Raw genomic sequence first — 11450 nt, 5'->3', positions numbered from 1 at the left:
ATTCTGTAGTTTTGATGACAGGACAGTGATGAGAAGAATTTTCAATGTAAACCCTTTTTTGAAGAGATATGAATTATTTACTTGTACCATTGTTTTAATTTTAGAAAACCAAAAGGAATGGCATATACATTTTATAAATATCTATTCCATATCAGTGATGAGGATTGTCTTTTTTTCTCTCGTAATTTAGTGATGCAGCGGATTATTTGATACATGTTTTCATTTTTAACTATTCTTTTATTTCTGTACTAAAGCCTAGTTGGTCATAGTGTATTACTCTTTTGATGTATTTCTGGGTTCTTTTGCTAACATTTTCTTGTAAATAATCTGGTTTCTACTTGTCATTATTTTCTATGATTTTACTTAAATGCTATCATTATTAAGTTTTATTATTAACATTTCACTGACTTTGTAAATGAAACAGGAAGATTTATATATTTTTTAGAGCCTAGAATAGTTTCAGTAACATTGTCAGGTATTTAAAGATAATTTAAAATTCAGCTGTGAAGAGACCTGGTCTGGTGCCCTCTTCAATGCAATATATTCTATCACCTCCTGAATTTCTTCCATTATAATTGGTCCATTAAAAGTTTTCACTTCCTTGGGTAATTTTGATAGTTTATATTTTACCGGGAAATCATGCTAGTTATTTATCTTGATTTTCAAAGTTGCTGCCTTTCCCTTTATGTGGCAGCGTTTCCAGATTTTAAAAATTCTTTCTTTATGTTACATTCTCTTTCTCATCCCTCATCAACTCAGCATGTCTATTTTTTCTCCTTTTTCTTTCTTCAATAACACTTGCAAATTGTTTATCTATATTATCAGTCTTTTCAAAGAAAAGTTTTGTGATGATTCATCCTTCTTATTTTTGTTGTTTGCTATTTCATCAGATTGCTTTTTTCTATAATAATTCCCACTTTCTGATTTCTTTTGATAAATTATGCTGTTCTTTCAAAAATTTCTTTTCATTACTTACCGGTTTTATTTTTCTTTCTTCTTTAATTATAAAGGCAGTTAGCAACACAAACTTTTCTTTAACTACAGCTTTTACTGTGTTACATATGGTTTTGTATAAAATATTCTTTTTATCTGATTCTGAGTAGTAATGTCCTTTAAGTAATCAGCATGGTTATCAACCTACCAAACCACAGCTCTAACTATTAAGAGGTCATGGCTTAGAATGATTTAGCATTCTAAGGTAAAGCAAGAAATTCTAAGGTAAAGCAAGAAAAATAAAAAGTTAATTTTGTAGTATTTTAAGTTAAAAACATATGTGCTTTAAAAATCCTACAATGATTTGGTTGGAAAAGATACAATATAGAAAATAGGTCAAAATAACTGCTGTGGTAACTTCAGACAAATCTGAATTCTCAAGAGTAAAAATTAAACTGTTTTTAATTGATAAATGTTCACCTGTATTTTAAAAGTAATCATCTTTCTATGTTGAAAACATTTCAATAACCATATTTTGATCAAGGTTTACTAAACTAATACTATTAATATAAAATTTCGAGACATAGACAAAAATGCTAGAGGACTGTGGCACTAAAACAGACCTCTCACTCTTTTCAATGAATTAAGGAAGATAAAATGAAGGTCTGAAAAATAGAGACATAGATACAGCCTTGAAAATTGCAGAGTTTGGATTTTCCATCAGCCCCAGTGTGTGGGAACTCACAAAAAGTTTTATTTAGAAAAAGTGAAAGAATTTGACATGTTTGTATCGCTAGTATAGTGGATCAAATTCATTCCTTCACCATTTCATAGTGTTATATTCTACACAGGAAAAAGGTGACAATTGTGTTTGCTGTTCAACAATATCGAATAGTAATAAATTGCCAAACCACTCCTCAAATTAGAAAGTACAACTTCAAGAAAGGTAGGAAGTAAAAATATATAGATACATTTAAAAAATAAAGTGGGCAGGTTAGTAAAAAAAAAATATCAATTGGAAAAGCTTATATGACAAAGATCTAAATCCATGGAAATCGTTCAATATTAGCACAATTAATATAATATCAATACTAATGCCCATGGAGGCCACATGTGATTGTCCTCAGAAGTGGAATGTGTGGAGGTGAGGAATCTAAAAATCAAATCATCATCTCCCCTACTACAAAGCTAGCTGATAGAACTATAAACCAAATAATCATGCAGGAGTGGCAGAAGCATACCTTGCAGGAATGCAGTTAAAAAACAGAAGAAACAGCTGCAAGTGTTGAATGCAGTTGCCACATAAGAGCAGGAATCAAGGGTGGGGAGACATAAATCAAGAAACACCTCTATTCTCTTATAAGCCTGGCAATTCAATTTAACTTTTTCAAAATATGTAAAAGTACTGCATTGACAAGAAGTAAATGGAAAGTTCCAAAAGACATATGAAGCACAACCCCAGTTATGTACTTGTGTGTGGACATACAGGCAAATGTACAGACACACACACACACACACGCACATACACATACATCAAAGTGTTCTCAGATAAATGATAAAATGCTATAACAGTTCTATCACAGAGTAGTGGGATTATGGGCAAATATATTTTATTTCTTAATTTCTTTGTATTTTCAAAAATGCTCTATGCTGCTGAAGACATATTTGCATATTTTTTAATTTAAAAATTACATATTGCAAATACACGCAAGCACTGTATTAAATGCCGAGGCTGTTAAGATGAATAGGGCGCACACAACCAGCACCCTCAATGTGATCCAGAGTGAGCCACAGATACCCAAGAGGCAGCCCAGTGGCACACCGCCTTAGCCAGAGTCTTTCACTCCGTTTCCTGGTTTGTCTTTTCTTTGTCCTTTGTTACTCTGGGGTTGTGGTGAAGGAGATAACAAACTCTCTTGTCACTAGTGGAATCTGGGAGCAAAGGCAAAATGCTCTTGATCATTGTTGTGCATTATGAACTGTTAGAGGTTCATATTTCTGTCTGACATCTATAAGCCTCTGCTGACTGCCCATACAGTGTAATGAAAGAAAACCACATTATTTATTTGGGAAGCTATTTTTGTAGTTTTCTGTGTGCATTATTTTTATTTTATATGAACTTTCTGTCCTTGAATCATTATATCCTTACGTATATGTGTAGCAAAATAATTGATTTAATATGAGATGCTGCTTGTATTTGCTGTTATTTCTTAATAGCTATAAAATATTTTTAGGTAAATGTCATGAAAATTAAATGATCACATTATAAAAGACAGGTATATAATAGAGAAACAGATGGCTAATGAGCTGTGACTTGTCACAAATGGGTTCCAAGTTTTATAACGAGAATCTATCAGCAGATAGGAAACGTATCTGGACAAAGACCAATTGCCTGGAGTTAGTACAGTCTAATTTTAGACCATTTCACTTTTCTTCCCTGAATGACATGAACAATATGATTGAGTCACTTTTGCTGAAAACAATTGAACAAGACTGACAAATGCATAATGCTTCAGACCATGAGATTCCAATTGGTCCAATCGTAGATGAATTTATCATGCCTGCAGTGATGTTATTGTAGCTACAAGTCATGTTCTCTTCCGCTGTGGTAACTACTGAATAGAAGTGGGCCAGGTTTGCAGAGTAAGTTACTCAAGCATATGTCTTCAGATAATTTTTTTAATCAGAAGATTCTTCTGTAATTTAATATCTTTTCCTCTGAATACTCTTGACAAATGCCATTACAAATGCCTGCAGTGATGTTATTGTAGCTACAAGTCATGTTCTCTTCCGCTGTGGTAACTACTGAATAGAAGTGGGCCAGGTTTGCAGAGTAAGTTACTCAAGCATATGTCTTCAGATAATTTTTTTAATCAGAAGATTCTTCTGTAATTTAATATCTTTTCCTCTGAATACTCTTGACAAATGCCATTACAAAGTCTCTTGACAAGAGATTTTATGCAATATTTGAAGGCGTTTCTGCTGTGATTGTGAAGAGTTGTATAGCAATAAGAAACAAAAGTTGTCGCCAGGCACGGTGGCTCACACCTGTAATCCTAGCACTTTCAGAGGCTGAGGTGGGCGGATCACGAGGTCAGGAGTTTGAGATCAGCCTGGCCAACATGGTGAAACCCCATGTGTACTAAAAATACAAAAATTAGCCAGGGTGATGGCATGCACATGTAATCTCACCTACTCTGGAGGCTGAGGCAGGAGAATAGCTTGAACCCGGGAGGCAGAGGTTGCAGTGAGCTGAGATTGCCCATTGCACTCCAGCCTAGGCAACAGAGCAAGACTCCATGTCAAAAACAAAACAAAACAAAAAACACAAGTTGTCCACCCTGGTGGGGCAGGATGGAATGAGCTACAGTCTCAGCTAGTGACGTATCAATGATAAGCTGAACACTTGAAGAACATGGTTTGAAAAATGGAAGGTCAGATAGAGAAATTGCATAAAGAAGCTAAGAACAATTTCAAGGCAGAGTCAGACATCTGATGTCCAAATTGAGAAACTGAGCCAAGAAACAGACTGTTGTTGGAAATCACAGAAGTGGTCATAGATCCTACCAAAAAAAATGAATGAGTGCAGGTGGAAATCAGTAACTCTCACTCCCTCTGCAGACGGTTTGTCTCCAGTTGAATGTCTAGGTCTCATAGCTTCCTCCTCCCCTTTACAAAGCCCAGTTGTTACAGAAAATGGAACCAGGCCTCAAGCTGGGTCATTTCTTCTATCCTCCATCTTTCTCAAAGCAACCTGTGCTTGGCAGATGGCAAATGGACTGGAAGTCCTGTTGGACTTGCTGTCATTGACTCTGAGTATGCAGTGGTGATCAAGCTAGCAGGAGTGTGGACTGGGCTCCTTCCAGGACAAGCACATGGGGACAATAGGCTTCTCAAGAATGACCTTTCAGGAGCCAAGGAGCTTCCAGGCTTCCATGGTACCAGTGGGGTGAGGTGGCAGGGATGGGAGAGGGACTTGTGGAGGGTCTCCTGATGCCACAGGCTGAGTAGCCTTGGAGGACAGCTGAGACTGGTGGGCTGAGGAAAATCAGACTCAGAGATTTCTCTAGATTTGGAATTGTATTGTATTATTGTTTCTAGTAACAGGTTGAAAATATGGGCCAGGCATGGTGGCTCATGCCTATAATTTCAGCACTTTGGGAGGCCAAGGTGTGTGGATAACGAGGACAAGAGTCTGAGACAAGCCTGACCAACATGGTGAAACCCCACCTCTACTAAGAATACAAAATTTAGCCAGGCGTGGTGCCAGGCACCTGTAATCCCAGGTACTTGGGAGGCTGAGGCAGGAGAATTGCTTGAACCCAGGAGGCAGAGGTTACAGTGAGCTGAAATTGCACCACTGCACTCCAACCTGGGCGACAGAGCAAGACCTTGTCTCAAGAAAAAAAAAATGGAAATATTGTAAAAGTATTGAACAGAGAGTTCTATCCATTCATAAATGGCCAATCTGGACGTGATCTCCTCACAGACATCATTGCTCCTGAGAGGGAAGTGGCTCTCATGACACAAAACTCTGGCACCCAGTTTTACAGGCAGAGCCCATGATCACCCCACACATGGGTGTCCCTACCTTCAGCCCCAGGATCCGGCTATCAGGCACCACCCCTAGTCCTACTACTCCTATTTTGAGAAGAGCCAGAGAGAGAGCTGTGACCCCTATTGAATGGCATTGATAAGCGGTGCATTCTTGGAAGAGTGATCTTTGGCAGGGTTGTACTGGTGTGAACTAGCACTAGAGGAACCAGGAATATAGACAGAACAACATAACCAAGAAAGTTTTTTCCACCTGTTTCTTTCTTCCTCCCTCTAGCTGAGATGGTGCTGTTAAACTCCAGCCAAAATGAGCAAAGGACAATTCTAAACCACAGGCCCTTGCTTTGACAAATTCTGCATACCCGTTAACCTGTAAGTGGAGATGGTTCATAATAATCAGTAATTAGTTATGGAGTGTTTTGTGTGGGTCAAGCATAGTTGTATATGTGTTTACCCTTTCGTCCTCACAATAAGCCTATGAAATAAGAATTGTAATTATCACGTGTGTTAGGCCATTCTTGAGTTGCTAAAAGGAATACCTAAGACTGTGTAATTTATAAAGCAAAGAGATTTAACTGGCTCATGGTTCTGCAGGCTGTACAAGAAGCATGGCACCAGCATCTGCTTGGCTTCTGGGAAGGCCACAGGGAGCTTTTACTCAGGGGGAAAGCACAACGGGAGCAGGCTCATCACATGGCGAAAACAGGAGCAAGAGAGAGCACAGGAGAGGTGCCCCACTTTTAAATAACCAGATGTGTCAAGAACTCACCATCTCAAGGAAAGCACCAAGCCATGAGGAATCCGCCCCCATGAACCAAACACCTCCCACCAGGCTCCGCCTTGGGGATTACATTTCAACATGAGATTTAGAGGGGACAAACTGGATCATTCCACCTCTCCTCAAATCTCAAGTCTTTTTCACATTGCAAAATACAATCATCGCCTGCCAGTAATCCCCTGAAGTCTTAATTCATTCCAACACTAACTCAAGTTCAAAGTCCTATCTGGAGATGAATTCCTTCTAAATATGAGACTATAAAAACAAAACAAGTTGTTTATTTCCAAGATACAATGGAGGTACAAGCATCAGGTAAATATTCCAATTCCAACAGGGATAAATTGGCCAAAAGAAAAGGCTACAGGGCCCATGGAAATTCAAATCCCAGCAGAGAATTCATTAAATCTTGAAGCTCCAAAATAATCTCATTTGACTTCATGTCCCACATTCGGGACACACTGGTGCAAGAGGTGGGCTCCCTTGGGCAGCTCTGCCTCTGTGGCTTTGCAGGGTTCAGCCTTTGCAGCTGCTGTCACAGATAGGAATGCAATGCCTATGGCTTTTCCAGGTACAGAGTGCAAGCTGCTGGTGGTACCATTCTGGTGTCTGGAAAACTTTGGCCCCTTTCTCACAGCTCCACTAGGCAGTGTACCATAGGGAATCTGTGCAGGGCCTCCAACCCCACATTTCCCCTCAACACTGCCCTAGTAGAGGTTCTCCATGAGGGCTCTACTCTTGCAGCAGGCTTCTGCCTGTGTACCCAGGCTTTCTCATACATACTCTGAAATCTAGCTGGAGGTTGCCAAGCCTCCTTCACTCTTGAACTTTGTGAACCCATAGGCTTAACACCACATGGAAGCCACCGGGGCTTACAGCTCACAGCCTCTGGAGTGGTAGCCTGAGCTATACCTCAGCTCCTCTGAGCCAGTGCTAGCGCCAGAGAGCTGGGATTTTGGGGAGCAGTGTCCTGGAGCTGCACAGGGCATAAGGGCCCTGGGCCAGGCCCACGAAACCATTCAGTCTTCCTGGGTCTCTGGCTCTGTGATAGGAGGAGTTCCCTCAGAGATCTTTGAAATGCCTTCAAGACCTTTTTCCCATTGTCTTGGCTATCAGCTCCTGGCTCCCTTTTATTTATGCTAATTTCTCTACCAACTGGTTGCTCCACAGCCCTCTTAGATTCTTCCCCTGAAAATGGGCTTTCCTTTTCTACCACATAGCTGGGCTGAAAATTTTCCAAATTTTTATGCTCTGCTTCCCCTTTAAATATAACTTCCAACTTTAAGCCATTTCTTAACTCCCACATCTCTGTGTAGGTTGTGAGCAGCCAGGTCACCTCTTAAAAGCTTTTCTGCTTAGAAATTTCTTCTAGTGGGTACCCTAAATTATTACTCTTAAGTTCAAACTTCCACAGATCACTAAGGCATGAACACAATGCAGCCAAGTTCTTTGCTAAGGCATAATATGAGTAATCTTTTCTCCAGTTCCCAATACATTTCTCATTTCTGTCTGAGACCTTGTCAGCCTGAACTTCACTTTCCATTGCACCATCAGATCAGCATTTTGGTCACAACCATTTAACCAGTCTTTAAGAAGTTCCAAATTTTCATCTTCCTGTCTTCTTCTGAGCCCTCCAAACTCTTCCAACCTCTGCCTGTTACCCAGCTCCAAAGCTGCTTTCACATTTTCAGGTATTTTTATAGCAAGGCCCCACTCCTCAGCACAAATTTTCTGTGTTAGGCTGTACTTGCATTGCTATAAAGGAATACCTAAGACTGGGTAATTTATAAAGAAAAAAAGTTCAATTGACTCATGGTTCTGCAAGCTATCAGGGAAGAATGATGCTGGTATCTGCTTGGCTTCTGGGGAGGCCTCAGGGAGCTTTTACTCATGGCAAGAAGGCAAAGGGGAAGCAGGCACATCACATGGCAAAAGCAAGAGCAAGAGTTGTGGAGAAGGTCCCACACACTTGCAAACAACCAGATCTCTCGAGAATTCACTCACTATTGCAAGGACAGCACCAAGCCATGTGGGATCTGCCCCCATGATTCAATCACCTCCCACCATACCCTACCTCCAACATTAGGGATTATAATTCTATGTGAGATTTAGAGGGGAAAATGTCCAAACTATATCATCACTTTGCTACAGATGGAAAAAGAGGGGCACAGAAGATTGCATTGCTTGAGGTAGTATGTGCTAAAGATGGAAATTTACCCCTGATGGTTCACTTTCAGCGCCCAAGCTCGTTTCTTTTTTTTTTTTTTTTTTTTTTTTTTGAGATGGCGTCTCATCCTGTTGCCCGGGCTGGACTGCAGTGGCACTATCTCAGCTCACTGCAACCTCCGCCTCCTGGGTTCACGTGATTCTCCTGCCTCAGCCTCCCGAGTAGCTGGGATTACAGGCACACACCACCACACCCAGCTAATTTTTTGTATTTTTAGTAGAGACGGGGTTTCACTATGTTGGTCAGGCTGGTCTCGAACTCCTGACCTCATGATCTGCCTGCCTCGGCCTCCCAAAGTGCTGGGATTACAGGCGTGAGCCACCACACCCCACTTCAACACCCAAGCTCTTAACCCTTATGGTATACAACTCACTTTTAGTTATAGTGTTTTGGGTACCATCATACTTTAGAAATTTAGAGTGTTGTGCATATGTTGTTGAATTTTTAGGATTAACAAATAGGTGTGTTTGCTTCAGCAGCATGTATACTAAAATTGGAGTGATATAGAGAAGATAAGCATGGCCCCTGCACAAGGATGACACACAAATTCATGAAGCATCCCATATTTTATATGCATATCAATTGGAAGTCGTTATATGAGGAAGAGACAGCTCAGAGGTTTATTAAAATAAGCAAAACACAAAGGCAGGAAGTATCTGAGAAAAAGTAGGCATTTGATCATCAATTTATTTCCAAACATTTAGAGTAGTTTTATTATTGAAACATAATCAAAGAATACTAAGAAAACACTGAATTGCTTTAATTCTTTTAATGGTTGCCTTTGGATTTATAGTGCACATCTCTAATTAATAATGGTCTATATTCAAATAATATGCATCTCACATGTAATATAAACCAGTAGAACAGTATATTCCACATTTTTCCCTGGTATTTTTGTGCTATTGTCATTTTATGTTTTACTTGTATATATGGTATAAGTACACAATACATTGCTACTATTTTGCTTTAGACAGTTTTTTTTAAATGTAATTTCAATTAAAAATTATATTTTACTTAAAAAAGTAGGAAGTTATTGAAAAATTATTTTTCAACATGTCTTTGTGTTGAAAATAATTTAGAAATTATTAGAAAATTTTTTAAATAATTTTTCAGTAAAAGTTATATCTTGTTTTATTGTAATTTTTATTGTCTTCTTTTCCATGGGAATGACATATTTTCTACTTCTATTATCAATTTCTATCTTATAGTGTGTGCATGCTTCTTTGTTCAATTAACTGTTAGGTTCACTTCTCTTTTTGCATAAACTCTTTATAAATTATTATGTAGTATTTAACTTTTCACAATATTTGAGACCAATATTTTTCCAAATGATTTTCTGCCATCAAAGTTTGAATGATTTTATGTACAGATGATTTTACCATTTTATTTAGTCAAAAAATATTTCCTTTAGTAATTTTTTCTCTATTCTTATGAGTCTCTCTAATTCAGAGGACAGAAAAACAATGATCACTCCAGGCTACTGAAAGTATGGTTGCTATCAAGTGTCAAACTGAGAACTGAAGGTTGCTGGTTGGCAAAAGAAATCAAGAAGAACCATTTAGGAACTTCATTTGCAATATGACAGATAAATTTTATGCCTATTAAATCTGATAATTTGAAAATGGGGTTGACAGTTTATGTCTTTTATTGTACTTTCCCAATAATTCAATTTTAGTCTATTTTTAAAAGTGTTACCCATGACATATTTAGAGGAGAGAGAGAATTGGTCCTTCACAACAGAAAGTTTGAGAATTATTGGCCTATTATTTTCTCTCCATTTTTAGCATGTGGATAAAAAGGCAGAATACATAAGTTTTGCTTTTGTTTTTATTTTTTTCTGATTTGTTTATGTACATATATAATTTAAATATGAGATAAAGTTATTTTGATATACGTTATGTCATATGTTTAACTATTATTTATTTTAAAAAATTAGAGCAGCAAGATGGCAGACTTGGAAACTCCAAGCTCTCACTCCCCAACAAAAACATAAAAAAAAAAAAAAGCCCAGAAGTTATCTGAACCAACTTTAAAGCATCTCTGGAAAACTGTCACGGGTTTACAGCAAGCAAGCAAATGCCCTATCAAAAAAAACTATTGTCACAATAGTAGGAAAGGTGTGTGGCACTTTCACTCTTACTCTCTCCACTCCCCAGTACAGCAGTAATCTGGGTCTTCAGCAGAGGGCATCTTGGTTCCAGATCCCACCTCCCATTGCATAAGAGGGAACAGAGCAGACTTCATTGCAAATCATTATGTTATGTTTCTAACCTGTCTGGGGACATCTGACAGATTGACACAAGACACTCATCTCTGTTTTGTATAATTCCGAATGCAGGTGATAAAAGCGGTTGACGCTGTTCATAAAAGCTACAAGGTGACGACAAGCTCACAAGTGTCTGAGGCAAGGGATTACAAGTAGAGATATAAAATAGGCCATCAGAGCTCCAGAAGAGATGCTTAATGAGATGCTTTGGGGGAATTTGAACATCAAGTGCAGCCATATATCCAGGAGAATTTAGAAAGCCATGTGAATGCTCAAGAGTGTCACGTGCTCAGAAACGACCTGAGAAGACCTTCTGCTTTCACTGCTGGCCCAACCCCAAGCTTGAGCAAGCCTAGCCCAGAGATGAAGGGTCCCAGCACAGAGCCAGTCTTCAGAGGCTGCTTTGCAGCTCCTGCCTCTGTTTTGTTTTGTTTCGAGAGTATGTGTGTGTGTCTTTCATTGGTTTGTTTGCTTCAGCTCCTGATTTTTTAAAAATCTCTGTCTAAACATTAGCTGAACATGAGCTAAAGAAACAGAGACTCCAGTAATCACACATGACAGGAAATAATTTTTGCAAAAACAGTTTGGAAACGTCTTAAATGGGTTAATACAGCCTTCAACAATAAAAATAAAAGCAAATCCTGAGGAAGAGGGAGAATCTGATTTCCAGAAGTACCACATTAAAACCATCAAAT

At 38.6% G+C, this 11450-nt stretch overlaps 1 non-coding gene across 1 annotated transcript; it reads left to right on the top strand.

The window, feature by feature from the left end:
* Window positions 1–8956: 8956 nt before the first annotated feature.
* Window positions 8957–9059, top strand: LOC129041908 (U6 spliceosomal RNA). Its single transcript, XR_008504014.1, has one exon. It is a non-coding gene; the product is annotated as a U6 spliceosomal RNA (small nuclear RNA).
* The last annotated feature ends 2391 nt before the right edge of the window (window positions 9060–11450 follow it).

Source organism: Pongo pygmaeus, chromosome 6 (assembly GCF_028885625.2).
Source record: "Pongo pygmaeus isolate AG05252 chromosome 6, NHGRI_mPonPyg2-v2.0_pri, whole genome shotgun sequence".
NCBI classification, from domain to species: Eukaryota; Metazoa; Chordata; class Mammalia; order Primates; family Hominidae; genus Pongo; species Pongo pygmaeus.
The sequence above is the reverse complement of the archived record's forward strand: the minus strand, read 5'-3'. Positions and strand labels throughout refer to the sequence as shown.